Source organism: Euprymna scolopes, chromosome 21 (genome assembly GCF_053919585.1).
Source record: "Euprymna scolopes isolate OS-2025 chromosome 21, ASM5391958v1, whole genome shotgun sequence".
Taxonomy (NCBI): domain Eukaryota; kingdom Metazoa; phylum Mollusca; class Cephalopoda; order Sepiida; family Sepiolidae; genus Euprymna; species Euprymna scolopes.
Window position 1 is genome coordinate 93,159,174 of NC_136502.1, and position 14,458 is coordinate 93,173,631.

General features: G+C 35.9%; 1 protein-coding gene across 3 annotated transcripts in view; it reads left to right on the forward strand.

Moving 5' to 3' along the window:
* The first annotated feature begins 2,592 nt into the window (after positions 1-2,592).
* The window catches only part of LOC145242585 (monocarboxylate transporter 9-like), a 138,012-nt gene continuing 126,146 nt past the window's right edge, over positions 2,593-14,458 (forward strand). Inside the window, exon 1 of one of the 3 annotated variants that reach the window (XM_080105683.1) lies at positions 2,593-2,904. The gene's annotated coding sequence lies outside the window, so the exon portion shown is untranslated. The remainder of the gene's footprint in view (positions 2,905-14,458) is intronic. The other 2 variants (XM_080105686.1, XM_080105685.1) reach the window with 2 other exon arrangements.

The following is a 14,458-nucleotide window of genomic DNA, read 5'->3' on the forward strand; positions in this document are numbered from 1 at the left end:
CATGATGCATACAGGAAACAATCGTGCCAGATTGGATGACAAAAGGCAAAGCCACACTGATACAGAAAGACACAGAGAAAGGAACCGCCTCCACCAACTATAGGCCAATCACGTGCTTACTCACCATGTGGAAAATACTAACAGCACAACTGAGGGAACAAATCTACCACTCCCTGAATAATCGTGGACTTCTCCCCGAGGGAAAAAAAGGATGCCAGAAACGAAAGAGAGGAACACATGATCTGCTATATATATATCAAAAGATCCTAAAAGAGGTACAAGGAAGAAGAAAGAATTTAGCCATGGCATGGATCGACTACAAAAGGTGTACAACAGGATCCCGCAAGCATGTATAATAGAATGCTTAAAAATGTATAACATACCAAGCGGGATCATCAATAGAAAATGCAATGAGAACATGGAGACTGGAATTGACAGCTGATGGACAACACATAACAGAAATTAACATACAAAGAAGCATCTTCCAAGGAGATTCACAATCACCATTGTTGTTCATTATAGCCATGATGCCCCTGAACAATATACTGAGAAAGTGCCAAGCTGGATACAAGTTCTCCAATACAGAGGAAAAAATGAACCACCTAATGTACATGGACGACCTGAAACTTTTTGCAAGGACTGAAAAGGAACTAGAGACCCTAATAAATACAACCAGGACTTTCAGCTAGGATATCCAAATGGAGTTTGGTATGGAAAAGTGTGCACTACTAGTTATAAAAAGGAAAGGGAAAACTCGAGACAACGGAAAGCATGGAACTACCCAACAAAATGAAGATAAGGGCATTAGGGGAATAAAACGCATATAAATACGTGGGAGTCTTGGAAACAGACACTATCAAAGCAACAGAAATGAAAGAGAGAATTGAAAGGAATACACCAGGAGAACAAGAAAACTGCTAGAAACAAAATTATATAGCAGAAACCTAATAAAAAATATAAATACATGGGCAGTATCACTAGTAAAATAGGGTGGATCAAAAAACTGAGACAGCTCGATCAGAAGACCAGGAAACTCATGACAATGCACAATGCACTACACCGAAAGGACGATGCTGACTGACTCTATGTGAAAAGGAAAGAAGGCGGCAGAGGACTAGTTTGTAACAAAGACTGTGTAAATGACAAAAAAAAAAAAAAAGAAATAGAAAAATACATAACGCAAAACACCGAAAGAATAATCATTACAGCAACAGACACTGAAAAAATCGGCAAAACAGAAAACATGGAGATAAAAGAAAGACGAGAAAAGAAAAATGGGAATAAAACAATTACACGGAACATTCATAAGGATGACAAAAGATGAGAATAGGGAAAACACTTGGACACGATGTGAAAAGGACACATAAGCCGAGAAACTGAATTTCTGATAACTGCAGCACAAGGATAACTCGATAAGAACCAACCACATCAAAACAAAGATCGACAAAACACAAGAAAACAGCAAATGCAGACTCTGTGGACAAAGAGACGAAACGATAAACCATATAGTAATCGAATACAGTAAACTGACCCAAAAAGAATGCAAGAACAGGCACAACCAAGTGGGAAGGGCAGTACACTAGGACTTATGCAAACAACTGCATCTGGAACGCACAGACAAATGGCACAAGCATAAACCGGCAACTGCACTGAAAAATGAGAATCAGAAAATCCTATGAGACATGCATATACAAACTGATAAACCTATTATGAGCGAGAAGACCGGATGCTGTAATAATTAACAAGAAAGAAAAGTCTGTCAAATCGTAGACTTTGCTGTCCCAGCTGTCCACAGGGTGAATATCAAAGAAAAGGAAAAACGGAGCAAATACACAGTCAGAAAGCTGAAAGGGATATGGATGATAAAGAAAATCAGGATAATACCTATAATAATAAGAGCACTAGGAACAATTCCGAAAAGCTTTGAAAAAAGAATGGTAGAAATTAGAATCAGAGGAATGGCTGAAAAGCTACAACGAATAACTATAATGAAAACAGCTGAAATAGTAAGGAAAACCCTTGAATGTGGAGACTACTGCACATGAGCCACATGAGCCACATGAGCCACATGAGCGGGCCAGACAAACTGCTGCCGAAACAAAACATAAAAAAAGAGTAACATGGAACCAAGAACACTAAAGCTGCATCTCTATAAGTTCACTATCGTGGTCGGCGAGAAATCAATGGTAAGTGACTGTTGCGGTAACGCAAATTTATTTGCAAATGTTACCGAAAGATGTGGAAAGTACTGGAAACTTGGGGAGACTTGTTGTCACTCAGCTTCCTGGGAACACCATAGGTTGTTCTCAAGGAGAGGTCTTTGAAGACCTGTGTGAAAGCTCCTTGTGAACCAATAATTATGATGATGATGATGATGATGATGATGATAAACAAACAAACAAAAAAAGCGGGCACTCCGAATTTGCAACAAACAAGCGGACACGCTGTCTCTTAAAAAAAAAAAAGACTAGTGCGTTTTATCAATGCTTATTGCTCCTCAACACCGACGCGTGTACACACACACACACACACACACACACACACACACGCACACACAGAAGAAAAGAAGAAAAAAATAGGCGACAATAAAATAATAAAAGTAAAAATTATAGTAACCCAAGTCTCCAAACATTTGTTGTTTGTGACGCACACGCGAATCAGTTTCATGAAATGAGAAAGAAAGAAAACATAATAATCCCTTAAATAGACTCGTCCATTAAATGTTAAAAAAAAAAAAAAAAAAAAAAAAAATAGGATCTCCCCTTGCGTGTTTTTTTACGGCTTCAAACGTCGCTTTGTGCGCAGACGGGAGAACAAATACGGAAAAATTAGAACCGATAAAACAGGAACAAAATTAATATTTAAGAAGTTTTTCGCGGATGATGACCAAACAAGCAACACAAGGTAAGTAAAACATCTTTATAACAACTTAAACAAAAATGTATATTATATACAGTTGTGGCTCTTTGATACAACAGAAACGCGTTCGGAAATACATATTTTCATTTTTTTTTTTCGTTTGTTTGTTTTTAGTAGTATAATTTATGATACTTGATTTTTAGTTAACTTTAAAATTTTAATTCTATGTAAAAATTACCTTCTGTTTGTCAGTTTAAAGACTTGTAAAAAAATATAAAACAAAAAAAATAAACCTTCAAATTTCGCGTTGCCACAAATGAGTTACCGCGTCGCGTCGCGTCGTCATTCATTTCAATCATTGATTGAAAGAAAGAATGTCCGGCTTTTGTTTACGTCGTGACCATGCGAAATTCGAAATTTGTTTTCAAACCTTAAACAAATGTCATTTAGAAATAATTTCTAACTTGACTTAAAGTTTTTAAAAGAAACCAAGTATTATGGTTCATTTTTGTGTTCCGAAACAAAACGAGAGAGAAATATGAATTTTGAAACGAGCCCCTGTCGTTTCCAAGAACCGTTTGGCGTTTCTGTTATTTTCTTTTAACCTTACTGCAGTGCAGCGGGTTTATTGTTATTGTCTACGATTAATGTCCGCACCTATCCCGAATCAATGATACCGGTCTCATCCGCGGAGACAATTTGGGCAGTGTAAACAACGAACCAAAATAGTGATAGACACAAATATATAACAACTAAATGTTACCAAAGGCAAGATAAGGTACTGCCAACGTGACATTCATTGGTTGGCTTTCTATCAGCATTTTGTTTAATTTTCGAGTTTTGAGCGATTATCGAACTCCAAAAATGAAAACCTCATGTCCGCCATCTTATTGTCGTTTTAACTTAGCAACTTGATACTACTTGTTTTTTCTAACTAAACACTTTAAAATAAGTTAAATGATCAAACACTTACCCTTATAGGTAGGTAGAAGAGTAACTTATCTTGGCGTTAACTAAATTTTATTTATTTTATATTTGGATTTTTTTTTTTTTTTTTTTTTTACAACTTTTTCGCTTCGTTGCCTATAGTAATAAATGCCCGACAATTCTTTATTAAAGTGTAGTATCTGTTGCGATTTGACCTTGGTCAGAGGGGAAATCTTTCTCGCTTAAATAAATTTTGGTACTTGTGCACTTTTGCCACCGTGCTGAAATAATAACGTTATTATTTTGAAAGCCATTCTTAATACGGGGAGGGGAGGGTGTCTTGTAACTATTTTGTGCTCCCACCTCATAATTTAATTACAAAAAAAAGATATCGTGAAGCTTGAATTTTACCCGAAAAAAACTATTTAAAAATAGTGTGGTAGCAAAAGTGCACAAGCACCTACATTTTTATTTTTGTCCCAATCAAGAGTGCGCTTTTACGTGTTAAGGACGAAATAACTCCACATAAAACTGACTTTGTGTCTAACTTGACCCGCGTAATCAAACAGGTTTTTCTTTTAATATATAAAAAGCTACTCAACTAGCGCATTTACTGCTTATTTTTTTCATCCAAAACTTAGAGAAATAAGGAATTTTAATGAAATCTTCAATCTACATCAATAAAATTGATGTAGAACGAGTACAGTTAAAAACCAAATTAATGACATAGCAGTTTTCAAAAGCGCGAACATTTTACGTGGTTTAAATTTCGGTCAGATAAAAAAACACGCGTGTTGTTTGTTTCTCCTTTAGCCAATTTAAGCCGGCTTTGGTATGGAGGCGGGGAGGAGACGGTGGCGCCAATCCTATCTACCACTTGCGCGGATCATAAATGAAATGTCACCGTGATATTCGCAAGGCACGAGTACACGATGCCCTAATGTCACAAAGGACAAGGAAAATGCTCCGGTAGTTTTCGTACTTAATATCCATGTAAAATAATAGAATTACGCCAGGAGTTTAATTTAACGTATATAAATTATTTCTGGTGGGATGGGGGGGAAAAAAAAAAAAAAAAAAAAAATTTTCAGAATTTCACCTGTATTAAAAATACTAAAGAAAAATCGTTGCTAGAGTCAACAAATCGTGTTTAAAAAAAAAAACATTTTTTTTAACATTTCGTTTTAAGCAAAACAATATTACGTACTTAACTGTCATGTCGAAAACAGTAATATATTAAAAAATCATGAAAATTCATCGGGTAGAATAACTGTTATTGTGTTTTTAGTAAAAAAAAGAAAAAGAAAAGAAGTCTATCGCTATAGGTTACAACTGTCGAAAGCCATTACGGTGTAATCTAAATTTTACGTTCCGAGTTATGTCCCCTGTGTGTGAACTCTTCGCCTACTTATCAACATCTAAAAAAAAAAAAATGCAATTTTACCCATTTTTCCGTAAAAGTTTCTGCTCGATGAATTTTCGTAAATTTTTAGATATATTACTATTTTCGACATGACAGTCAAGTACGTAATATTGTTTTTGCTTTAAACGACATATTAAAAAAAAAAAAACTGATCTGTCGACTTTATCTTAACAAGCACCGAAATGTACGCATTCGTGGCGGAAAGAAAAAAAATGTAAATTCATCAAAGTGTATTATAATTTTAAGCACTTAATGGGAATTCGTAGGCATTACACAAATCTCGCAAGTTTTAATTATGTTGACTTATCTCTCTTGTTTCTTGGGACTGTTTTCAAAATGGCGTCGCGAGATAGTCATTCCTCCTCGGTTAGCCGTAAAATTTGATTTTCTTACTTAAAAGTAAAACTACATGAACAGTTTACCTAGTTTTAGGAATATGACATTATAGTCCCACCTGCGTAGGTACATCGTAAAGATTTTTCTTTCTTCGTTTCTTTTAAATAAAGGATGAACTCTTGACAAGCACAAAAAAGAATACATACTATTGACTTTTTCTTTAGAGCGGATTTTTTTTTTTTTTTTTTTCCGAAATTAATTTTCGGCGATGGAGATTGTCGGACTTGCTATTTGTTTTCCAACATAAATCTTTCTAGTGCTTTTTTAATTTTTAATGTAACAAACACTCGCCTAGCTAAAACAACCACTAGCAAGTTTCCTCACTCTCTATCTGTGCCCAAAACTAAACGAATATTCCATGAGTATATTAATTTATTTTTATTTCGGACTATTATTCTCATCTTTATTTGTTATTTTCATCCATATTGGTTGTTGTTTTTAACGACGTTTCGGCCAACTATTCCTCAGGCCTTCGTCAGGTGGTAACCGCGACGGATAGGAACTTCGAATCTCCTAACTGCATTCTCAGCAATTACTGCCATCCGTAGTTGTTGTCGTCTCACCACGTTTTGGCCAAGTAAGCCTCTGGCCGGCTTTGGGTAGGATTGAAACCGCTATTTTCAGACAATGTCCATCTGGAACCGTAGAGATTCAACACCTCTATCAACTGCGCCACAGGCCCTGAAGGAGGATCAAGGTTGGATTCTTTGATCTTATAAATCCACGTTTATTTATTATCTGATCTTCCATAGTCGGGTCCGTACCGATTGGTATATATATTATTCCAAAATATGGCCGAAACGTCGTGAAAAAACAACCAATAAAGATTAAAACAACAACTAATAAAGATGAGAATAATAGTCCGAAATAAAAATAAATTAATATATATAATGCTCATCTCAAAAATCAATTCCAATTAAGGAATAATATATATACCATGAGTAGATTTTTTTCCCCTAGAACTGTCCTCCTCTGGAATGAAATACCGTGTGTCTGCTTCTCAACTGACTATAACATGGTCGTCTTTAATATGAATAAATTCCTATTCAGTCGCCCATTTAAATAATCTAGCCCAAGTTCCACCATAACCGATCTTATCACTTACACTTTGCCGTTATCCTCGAGTGGCCTCTGGGTCTTAATAAGTTGTGACCTTCAAGTAAAAAAAAAAAGGACAGGACGGAACTATCGCCAGATGGACAAAATAAGCGAGTCATTTCTGATGACATAAAGAAAAAACACATTCTGTTTACTTTTTTTAATTTTTTTATTTAAAGTGGAAGATCGTTTCTGAATTCATTTCAGACGGTGGTGATTGTCTGACTTGCTACTTGCTTTTCAATGTATACTTTTTTTTTGTTTTAATTTTTAATAAGTTGGAGATGAACAAAAAAATGCAGGTCATATCTGATTACCTAAAGAAAAACACTAACCTTAACTTTGCTTTGAATAAGTATTCCATTATCGTTATTTTCATGGCAAGTGCTCGTCTTAACTCAATCTATACCCCCTTACTAAACTTACACAAAAAATACTCGACTAGCTACAACCACTATCAACAATTTCCCTGTATTCTCTCTGTGCCTAAATCTAAACGCAGATTCCATGAATGAAGCTTCTTTCCTCAAACTGATCGCCTGTCGAACTCTGTTCCGCAGGCCTGCTTCCCTGCTGGCTACAATATTGTAGCCTTCAAGTTCAATGTGAGCAAGTTCTTTTTGAGCCGACCCCCCCTTAAATAATCAAATTCTATCCAATTTCCACCATTAACGATTACTACACTATCACCTTACATTCATTAATCTTTATCCTCGAGTGGCTTCCGGGCCTTAATAGGTAGTGTCTCCGTTTGTAAAAAGTAAAATGAACCCTGCATTATTTGGAGTTAGGAGAGTGTTCGGACATGAAAAATAAATAAATAAATAAATGAAAATTAAAAAAAAAATATAAATAAATAACACCGATGTTAAAAGCATCAAAGGCGTTAGCTTGCTAAAAATAAAATAGAAAAATAAAAAAAACAAACAAAAGAAAGCTGTTGCGTAAAGAAACAAAGAAGAAAGAAAACCTTTTGAAACTGGGAAGTTAAAAATTAAAACACACATATATATATATATATATATAAAACCGGTATGGAAACGTCCAATTGAATGCCACAGGTAGAACAGGCAATAGATTAAGTTTTTTTTGTTTTGTTTTTATATCAGGTTTTCTTTCTAGATGCATATCTTAACGAATACTAAAAGTGCGTCTCTCCCAGTGATTCTACCCCCCCCCGATACAAACATCGAAATCAAAACGCCCCGACGCAGCATATACAGCGCCAAGCATTCTCAAATAGTCACCCACCTGGACAGTGCCCCGGCCTTCTTAGCCCAGGGATGCTGATTGCTGCACTAAAAGTTACATGTGGGGTCATCCCCACATATCAGACCATTGGTCTTCAGACAGTTTTAGCCCATGTAAGGGAAACCCTTCATACCAATTGTCACTATCCAGCCCCCCCCCCCAATCGGGGGGAGCTAGTCCCCCTTTCCCCTCCCCTTCCTACTCTCCCTCCATATTAAAAAAAAAAACGGCCTTGTGCCTAATTCGCTCAGTGGGGGAAGTAAATAAATAACCGCCCATCTGGACTGGCAATGCGGGGTAAGTCTGAGGTGGTTGCTTCACTTACTATTTGCTTTCCCGCTTCCCCTCATCAGTTGAAATTGTCTCTCCTGGTGACGAAAAAAGGTATATTATTTATTCTTTAACTTTTGCGTGACAGGTCGATACTAGTGTACTATTGGGAATCGGAAAAATCGGATTTTTTTTTTGGAGGGGGTAGCAGAATTGGAAAAATGTGACTATTTTTCGTTGCTTTTCGATTTGTGTGTTTTTTTTTTTTTTAATTTAATTTTCCTTTTTTTATGTGTAACATTTGTTTCTGTGTATTTTTATTAAAAAAAAATTTTTTTTTTTTACATAACCATCACCACTTATCAAGGCCAATAGACCACTCGAGGATAAAGGTTAAAGAGTGTACTGTAGTCAATTGGACAATATAGTAACCGTTAGTAATGGGAATTCGGTGAATCTGTTAACTTGTATGGAACGGCTCATCAAAAACTTGTTTACGTTAGACTTGAAGACAACCATATTGTAGTCAGCTGGAAAGCAGGAAAACGGAAGCCAATTCCATAGGCGTGCAGTTCTATCTCCATTTTTTTCTTCTCCGATTGTAAGAGTCAGTGCCAACATTTGTACAACATTTTTTGTGTCTCTTTTTCTTTTCATTCTTTCTCGATTATATTTTTTTGATTTTGATTTTTTTTTTGTAAGTTTGTGCGCCCCATCTGTCTGTCAGCCTTTTACATTTTTTTCCTTCATTTTCTCGCTTCCATGTGAGCTCCATCTGTCTTTTTACTTTCCCCGTTTTTTTTTCTTTTTAGCTTGTAAGGGTCAATCTTACGTCACAGAGGCACCATTTGGGAAACTGTGCTTACGCCCCCTCCCCTACGACAACCGCCGCCTGTATGCTGTTATTTTCTGTCTTCAATTTTTCTTCCCTTTTCGTTTTGGTCGTGTCGTCGTCTCTCACATTGACGATCGCCGAGGATTCAAGCACTGGTTTACAAGTATAAAAATAAAGTAGAAGAAAAACCCAACAAACAAAGGAAAACAAAAAAAACTTACAAGAGAAAACAAACTCTAACATATTCTGTAGACAGCAGTTGTACTTTGTAGAAGTGTGGTGGGGCATGGGATATCATCACGGAAAAGGACACTCTAAACGCTAATGTCCACATGTTATCTGTCGAGGCATCTTTGTCGACGGTGGATCAGTTCATCTCATCTGCTAAAAATCTCGCGATTTTGTCCGAGTCGCAAATTGTCGCAAACTGGAAACGCTGAACTATTCTGACTTGTAAATTTTATTGACTCAAAACCAGAAATCCTATGTCCGATCTTTTGTTTTAGTGACCGCAAAACCTCATTAATAGAAACTGATTAATTCCACGATTGCTCCATCAGCAAGCAATGGCTGATTATTCCGAAACAGACCACCGACTGTGTGGCGTCATCTTGTGCCGAGAGTTTAAAAAGGTCTCGGCGACCACCAATCGCCCTGTCACTAAACTTACTTCCTACGCTTTTAGTTTGCTGACGAATCAACCCTTCCATTGTTGGGTTTTTTATTGCTTACCGCCATAACATCACATAAACACGGAAGTTCTTTTTGTCATTTATCCGAACTAATATTCACTCAAGCATTAAGTAGGATTGACAAATACGGTGATGGTTCGACTTTACCAGCTTCTAACATTTCAGTTTATTTGAATAAATATAGAAATATCAAATTAACTGAGCTTGCACAACAGAATGTCATTCAGAAACTAATGCGTGATAATACTAACATTAACGCAAATCTTAAAACCGAATAGTAAAGGATTGTATGGTATAATCGATATCTCCAATGTACAAACATACACAAAAAACGCCGCCCCCCCTCAAATTAAAATAAATAAACAAAAGGAAAACGCCATTCGGATGATGCAAGATACACAGAGAAAGAGACAATCTACGCTATTTTGCAAAATGATAGATCGCGACTAACCCTAATCACAACAGCGACAGTCGGGCTTTCGGGAGGAGCAAATTTATAGCTTGTTGTTTGAGGCGCCCTCGTCAGGAAATGCCGACGAGGCTAATCAGACTTAGTTTTGCAGTAACGCAAATCTTAAAACCGAATAGTAAAGGATTGGCAATTTGGATTATACCATACAATGTAAAAAACATGCACATAAACGCCACCAAAATAAATAAATAGATAAATAAATAAATAAACAAACAAAAGGAAAACGATGATGATGATGATCTTTACATTTGCAATAAAAAGAAAAAAAAAATTTCGTTCTAGAATATTATAGCATTACTACCGTACGGCAAACAAACATATTCCTTCATTCAGTAAAATGCTTTCCATTAAAAAAAAGTAATGATTCATCAATGATTCTTCTCTTTAAAAATATATTATTCTTTAAATAATACCACTTTTAAGACCCTGATATGCAAAAACGAATTCTTATTAAATTTCTTTGCTTTCTTAACCGTTTGTTATGACTACATTCATTTGATCCTAATTATAATCACTTAATTATAATCACTACTTTTTGTTGGTTTTCTTCAAATTAACAAAATCTGAAATGAATATTGTTTCTTTCTGTTTCTATAAATATGGTTAGAACTAGGTAAATTGTAACTTGAAGTGGTGGAGAGTCCTTTACAAGTATCTAATATATCAAAATCAAATCGATTTTCCCTCTGAATTCAGATATCATAGGACTTTAAGCAAATGCTCTCTATAATTCCAATATGACCACCATTCATGGCTATAAGGGATACAGGTTTTCAGAAATTAACAATCACCTTCAGTCGATTTGAAAATTTCCTAGATTAATTCCGATCTACCTGACTCTCATGAAACCGTCATACAGAAAGCTAATGGGGGGTAACTTCTACTCATTAAACTTTACTGCTACTCTCCTATCAGACACCGGGACTTAAGAGAATATAACTATATTTATACACAGTATACATAGTATACACAGATTAACATTAGAATATATCAAGTAACACTACGAAAACCATCCTTTTGTTGTTTTACACCAAATTACTGAAATGCCATATGAAAATTCATCTTTGTGTTTCTATAAATGAGGCTAGAGCTAGATTTTTCGAGACTTGGGGGTGTAGTTGTTACTAATATATAAATATATTATTTAATTATTGGAATTCTTTTGAGATGAGTAATTTATATATTTTATTTATTTATTTGCGGACTATTAACCACGTCTTTTATAGTTATTGCTGTTTCAATCCTACCCAAAGCCGACCAGAGGATTAGTTGGCCAAAACGCAGTGAGCCGACGACAACTATGGAAGGCAGTAATTAATCAAGATACAGTCGAAGATTCAGTATTCCTCTCCCGTCGCAGTTAACAACCTGACGAAAGCCACAGGAATAGTTGGCCAAAACGTCGTTAAACAACTATAATGTATAAACATCTGTCTACTGTATTGATAAAATGAAGTCGACTTCTATCTCTAAATCCAGTCACCACATGACTATAAACAAACACTCTCCATATAATTATATTATAACCACGCTTCATACGATAATAGATGCGTTTCCAGAAATTAACGGTCACTTTCATTCGAATTCAGAATTTCTTCGATTAATTCCAGCCAATCTGATTCTTAGAAAGAAATCATACTTAAAGGAAATGGGCGTAACTTTTACTCCTTCATTAAGATCTACTGCCACTCTATTATGTATCATTGGGACTTCATTCTTCATTGGATATATATTTGTCAGCTTATTCCCTCATTGTTTCATTTTATTATAGATGTTAGTAAGACTAAGCTCCTCTCCTTTAACAATTACAAGAACCCCCTTCAACCACCGATATCCATGACAAATAACTCCCTACCTAAGAATTCTCCCTTTAAACTCCTCGGCTTAACATTCACAGGAAATATGAACTGGAACATATATATTGAAGACATTAAAAAGGTTGTTACAATGAAGGTGGATTCCCTCTATCGTGCTAGAAAACTAATCACATCTGAGAGTATCCTGTACCTCTACAAAGCCATCATTCACCTATGCATGAAGTGTTGTTGCCACATCTGGGCTGGTGCATTTAGATAGGGTCAAAAAATGAGTCTCCAATCCAATAGATCCCACTTTGTCAACTAGGCTCAAACCCCTGTCCCATCACCGCAATGTTGCATCCATTTGCCTGTTTTACACGTATTTTAATGGAATGTGCACTGATGAACTCATTGTACTTGTGCCCCCTCCACGTATATATCCCCGACAAACCCGCTAAGCAGAAAAATCACACCCATTCACTGTTGAGGTCCCTAAATACCAAAAAGCTTTCTACTCTAATAGCTTGCCTAGAGTAACAAGACTTTGGAATTCCCTTTCTGCTACCTGCTTCCCTAACTGTACTGATATGCAGAAGTTCAAATGTTGCGTAAACCAACATCTTAATTTTTCTTAGGCATGATCCCAATTAGTAGCCCTTTACGTCCAAGTGGCATTATGCCTTGTTTTGGGTGGAGGTAAGTAAAAAAAAAATATTCTGTGATATTATCTTTCAGCAAATATTAATTCCCTCGACAAATACAAACCTAGAAACTTATTTTCATGACGTTTTGATTGGCTGTCTTCAATCTTTGAATATTCGAATATAATTGCCGAGTACTAAACAAAAATGGCGTCTGCTAATTCTCCATTCAGTAAAATGCCTTCAGTTACAAACAACTAAAACGAAGAAATATTATAAATAATCTACCAAAGGTTTTTATTATTCGCAAGAAAATTCAAGTTGGTTAATTTTCAACAAATTGTATAAGTGCTGTGGGGACTTACCAATGCACAGAAATTGAACGCTTACTAACTGTAGAAATAGACAAAAAGGTACGACCTTCGGTGTGGTCTGTTAACTTTAGTTTGCATTAATCGAGGTTCTAACCTCGACTATCAGTCCGACAGAAACTACGTCACTTCGGTGTTTTTTTTTTTTTTTTTTTTTTTTTGCTGTCGGACTGATGGCAAATGCTTTGTGTAAACCTAGGTCAACTTTTCCATTTCTTGCCTCCCGGCTTTCGAGAGGATCAAGTTTATCGCTTGTTGTCTGAGGCGCCTTCACCAGGAAATGCCGACGGAGCTACTCAGACATTATTTTTGCAGAGCCGAAATGCTCTTTCTTTTGGAGCACTGACTCATTTTCTTCCCTTCCCGACCTTGTGCCACATCCTCTCACGGTGGGAGAGAGGTAAATATCGGGTTGTTATTTCGTAGTACGCCGTCTTGGCGAAATGTGCTACGATTGTTGCTCGTAGTTTAATATGTTTTTGTTTCAATATATTTTACCTTTTTCAAATTCTAACCCATATCCGTGTACGTGTTTTTCTTAGTAACCTTTCACACGCTACAAGAACGTGGCGACGAAGGATTAGAATTTACAAAGGGCATATCAACAACAACTGTACTAACAAGGATTCGAGAATTCATGATGAGAAAGCTGAATTTAAATATCCAGTGCTGTACAATAACTTGGCAACAAACACTCTCACAAAAGAGATACCCACAAGATCTTTGCGACGAAGGATCTAAATTTAGAAGAAAAAAACAAAAAAACAAAAAAAAAACACTAAAAGTTTTCAACTAACGTAGAGTAAAAGAAAAAGATAAATTTATATCGGTAACTGCACTCCAAAGAATTATAAAAGTGCAACAGAAAAAAAAGTCGTTTTTCTGGACACCGACAAAAGTGCTCAAAACTGATTAAAAGATATTTCCACATAAAATTAAAGAGAAAAAGTCGGTAAGTACGTTTATCTCCGGTTAAAATGTTTATTTTTCTCTCAGATAAAGAAAACGTAAATTTTTAAAGGACAACGGTAAGCTGTAATTATTTGTAATTCTTGTAACGTTTTTTTTCTCAAGTAAATTTCACCCTTGGAAAAAAAAGACGGCTTTAAACAGATAATTTTAACGATACTTCAACAATAACTTCAGAAACGACAGATACTAAAGCAACAAGGATACCTAAAGCAGATACTTCAACAGCAGAAACCTAAAGAAAAAACAGAAAACGGAAGAAAATACTAATTCAGCTACAAAACAAAAAAAAAAATCAGGAATTACTTCTCATCTAACTTTTTAACTAACAAACCTAACACGGACAGTAACACTATACAGACATGATGGAAGGCTCCTATCGCTCTGCGTCACAATCATGTTGGCACACCGGTTCTCGCCAGATCACCGATGTTAAGCAACGTTGAGCCTGGCCA